Source organism: Helianthus annuus, chromosome 11, assembly GCF_002127325.2.
Source record: "Helianthus annuus cultivar XRQ/B chromosome 11, HanXRQr2.0-SUNRISE, whole genome shotgun sequence".
In the NCBI taxonomy this organism is placed as follows: domain Eukaryota; kingdom Viridiplantae; phylum Streptophyta; class Magnoliopsida; order Asterales; family Asteraceae; genus Helianthus; species Helianthus annuus.
In genome coordinates this window covers 46,550,682-46,555,450 of record NC_035443.2, presented here as the reverse complement: position 1 = coordinate 46,555,450, position 4,769 = coordinate 46,550,682, and the positions used below count along the sequence as shown (strand labels likewise).

At 40.8% G+C, this 4,769-nt stretch overlaps 1 non-coding gene across 1 annotated transcript; it reads right to left on the bottom strand.

The window, feature by feature from the left end:
- Positions 1 to 1,243: 1,243 nt before the first annotated feature.
- On the bottom strand, positions 1,244 to 1,350 carry LOC118484645. Its single transcript, XR_004873748.1, has one exon. It is a non-coding gene; the product is annotated as a small nucleolar RNA R71 (small nucleolar RNA).
- Positions 1,351 to 4,769: the final 3,419 nt, after the last annotated feature.

Below are 4,769 nucleotides of genomic sequence, written 5' to 3'. Positions count from 1 at the left end.
CTACACACGAGTCGGATCTAAGTGATTTATCTTGTCTATCTATTTTTACTTTTATTTTATTTTTCAGCATTTTAGTTAGTTTTATTTTTCTAGTTTAAAAACCTTTTTTCTAACTTTTTGATTTGATTAGACGTTGAGGGTAAACCGGTACTAAAAGCTCTTGTGCCCTTGGACGACCTCGGTATCTTACCAACACTATACTACGTCCACGATGGGTGCACTTGCCCATATGTGTGTTTAGTGTTAGTGAATATCGTGTTTTATAAATTTAAAACTTGGCTAAAAAGTGTAAAAAAGGGCTTAAAATATGCACCTAAATATATTACACTACACACGCATCAAGTTTTTGGCGCCGTTGTCGGGGACACAAGGATTTTAAGAAAGTTAGGAATCAACGGCCTAATGTTTTTTCTAAATTTTTCTTTTCTTTTTAGGATTTTCTTAATTTTTCAGTTTCTGCAGAGCTCAGCACGGGCCGTGCCTGGTCGGACACGGGCCGTGCCCAGTATTATTACTGGCAGTTTTTATTTTCTGAGTTTTAGAGAGCAGAGGACGGGGCCGTGTCGGTGCAACACGGGGCCGTGTCCAACTCCCCAGTAACAGGGATCCGGAAAACAATCACTGTATCTCCGACCACGGGCCGTGTTCATCTGAGCACGGGGCCGTGGTGAACCTTCTGACCAATATTCTTTTTTGTTTTTATTGCAGGACTTGGAACTCAGGCGCCACATTTGCATTCTCCACCTAGTGTATGAGCTCCAGTTCCAGTAGAGACATAAAAGAACCCCTAGACGAACCCGAACGCTTTCTACGAAAGAGACTCAAGGCTAAAAACCAATAGAAAGTTTCGGGGGACCTACGTCCAATGGCGGACCAACGTACCCTCATGGATTACCTACGACCTACCGTAGGTAATCTAGGCGCCGCTATCAATGCACCGAATGTCGAAGCCAACAACTTCAAATTTCGGCCACATTTGATACAAATGCTTCAAAACTCCGCAACCTTCCATGGGCTTGCGGACGAGGACCCCCATCTACATATCACTAATTTCTTAGAAATATGTGATACCTTTCGGATCAATGGAGCATCCAACGATGCTATCCGCCTTCGAATGTTTCCATTTTCACTAAAAGACCGAGCTAAGGCTTGGCTCAACGCCCTCCCAGTTGGCTCGGTAAACACCTGGGATGAACTAGCCCAAAAGTTTCTATATAAGTATTTCCCTCCTGCTAAAACGGCTAAATTAATGACAGAAATTAATACATATTCACAAGAGGATGGGGAATCCTTATATGAAACTTGGGAAAGGTTCAAGGAGCTACTAAGAAAGTGTCCTCATCATGGTCTTGCGATGTAGCAACAAGTATCCACGTTCTACAATGGGTTGTTACCACACACAAGACAAACACTTGACTCTAGCTCCGGGGGACTTTTAGGTAATCGTCGCCCAAATGAAATATATAATCAAATTGAGGAAATTGCTCAAACCAATTTTCAGTGGCACACTCTCCGAGGCAATAAATCTATTGCCCTGGGCGCCCATAAGGTTGATGAAAGCACTTCTTTACAAGCCCAAATCGAGGCCCTTTCTTCAAAAATCAAAAAACTAGAAATGACAAAAACCGCCTCGGTCATGGCTTGTGAAGGGTGTGGTGGGCCACATGAAAATTGGAGTTGTATGAAAGAGTTAGATGATCAAACAGAGTCGGTAAACTACATTGATAATAGACCTAGGCCGTCGGGTCCTCCAATGGGTACCTACAACCAAGGATGGCGTAACCACCCTAACCTTGGTTGGAGAGAACCCGGCAATAGTGGTAACCAACAAAATTTAAACCAACAAACAAACTTTCAACAACCAAGAAACGAGTCACAAAATTTCTCTCAACAACAAGGTGGACGAGAGAGGCTTGAAGATACTGTGTCTTGCCTCATCTCCGACACCGAAAAGAAGAACTCGGATCGATTTCAACAATTGGAATCGAATTTTAGAAATCAACAAGATAGTATACAAAACATTGAAAAACAATTGAATCAATCAGCTCAGAATTTCTCTGAGAGACCACAAGGCGCGTTACCAAGTAATACCGAACCCAACCCAAAAGCACAAGTCCATCTCATAACAATGAGAAACCGTACCGTGGGTTCCGAAGAGGCTCCACCACCGCCAGCTGAAAGAAGCACAACTCCGCCCCAACAAGAAAAGGCTTCTCCACCAATTCAAGAGCCTACTAAGGCTCCTCCGGTTCCATACCCCGGTCGGTTAATTCGTCAAAAGACCGATGAGCAATTCCAAAGTTCGAAAATTTATTAAAACAATTGCATGTTAATATTCCATTTATCGAAGTCCTAACTCAAATGCCTAAATATTAAAAATTTATGAGGGACTTCCTCACCCATAAAAGGAAAATTGAATCATTGCAATTAGTTAACTTAGGCGAAGAATGCTCCGCCTTACTACTCAACAAACTCCCGCAAAAGAAGATTGATCCTGGAAGCTTCACGATTCCTTGCTCAATTGGGGAATCCCCCATTCGCAATGCACTAGCCGATCTTGGGGCTAGCATAAACCTCATGCCCGCTTCAATGTTCAAACGACTCGGCCTAGGAAAAACAAGCCCTACAAAGATGAGCATACAACTTGCCGAACAATCCGTCAAATATCCACAAGGTGTTGCTGAAAATCTATTGGTCAAAGTCGAAAATTTCGTCTTCCCGACCGACTTTGTCATACTAGACATGCAAGAAGACGCTGAAGTCCCTCTCATCCTAGGGAGGCCATTTCTAGCCACATCACAAGCAGTGGTAGACATGAATGACGGAACACTAACATTGAAGTTTGGGGAAGAGGAAGTGAAGTTTGGGGTTGGAAAAAGAGAAGAAGACGAAGATCCGGTCAACTACATGAAGGTCATCGACTCAAGCTTGGATGATGCTCTCCGACGGTGTAGCATGGGATGCAAAACATCCCGCTTGGGTAACATATGACCAGGCTTTGGGTCTAGCCAAGGACCCTTATAAACGTGGCGCACCACGGAGGCATTCCACGGAACTATCCTTAGTTTAGTTTAGATTAATTTTAATGTTTTCTAGTTTAGTTTTAATTTTCAGGAATAAAACACACTCGGGATGGTGAAGGATAACAAGGGAAACTTGCACCAGTGCCCCATGCACAAAAACAGGGCCATCCGACAAATTTTTCTTCGTTACAGCAAGTTCAGCACGGGCCGTGCCCGCCCAACACGGCCCCGTGCTGCACAATCTACAGAAAATGCCCAGTTTAGGTAACTGGACACAGGGCGTGCTCATTGAACACGCCCCCGTGTCCAGGCTTCTGTTTCTTTTTACAAACTTTTGTTACTGGCACTTGAACACGGGGCCGTGCCCAGACGCACAGTAACATAAAATTTTGCTTTTTCACACCTTTTTACACTTATTTTTGGGGCACATTGAGGACAATGTGTAATTTAAGTGTTGGGGGGATGCTAAAACTTTGAATCTTGCAAGTCCTAATTAACAAGCCTTACACAAAACTCTATTGGAACCGTTAATCACGCCAAATTTTTTTTCAAAAAAAAAAAAATTCATTCTTTTACTTATCTAGGTTTAAGTTGGGAATTTCAAAATTCTAAAAAGGTTATATTTTTACAAATTTACAACCGATAGCGTCGTGATAAAAAGAACCAACATAAGAAAATTATGAAACGGTATGACAAACTTAGTTAAAATTTGATTATATAACTTGATCACATAAAAACCCATTCCCACAAAAGTGAGTTTTGAGCCTTTATTGATCATACAAATACATATATTTAAACTAAATGCTCATTTTTCGTTTCTTGTGTGAATAGAACTTGCCACGACGATACATTCCCGGTCCTTACCAACTTAAACCCGATTAGTAAATGATGGAGGCATTAGGACTAACCCTTTTTATTTCTACACCGATATTTTTCTTTTTTTTACAACCTACCCAAAATCCCCCTAGTTAACCCCTTTGAGCCTAAAGCTTTTCATTTCTTAACCCATAACCAAACACCCTTTTTAACCACCTAAACCCTTTTTCCTTTTAAACCCTTTATATTAGTAACAAAGCTCGGTTTTTCTTATGACTTGAAAAAAAAAATTGAGGATGAAGTCAAAGAAATAAACAAACAAGTTTATCAAAAACAACTTTCTTTGAAAGAAATGCTTTATCAAAATAAAAAGTTTTGAAAAAAATAACGAGTCTTATGAACACCGACGCTTTTTACGCTTTTCGCCCTTTTACTAACCACTAACCCAACCACCCACCTTTAGCCCAAGCCCAACCCTTCACCCCAAAAAGTCCTGTTGATATTTACAAAGGTGTATAGTTAAAAAGGAGGAGGATTGATTGCTTGGCAAGCTTATGGTAGGAGTAAGTTCCATGCCGCTCTCGAGTGACTCACTAAAAATACACCTTCGGTCGAGTGTTGAGTGATCCCCCGTGAGCTATGTGAACTTGTATATAAATGGAATTTTAAAAAGGCATGTTATGCCCTAATAAGTAATTTATCTTATGAAACGTTTTTAATAAATCATGACGAATAGGATTGTAAATAAATAAAAATAAAACTTAATAAAGAATCTTGGAAATCCCGACACTCTATGACAAGCCCAAAAACCTAATCTTCTACCCATTCCATTTGGGAGTGTAAAGCCACATTATAAAGAGTTTTGCTTGAGGACAAGCAAAGATTCAAGTGTGGGGGTATTTGATGTGCACAAAATGCAACATATAAATT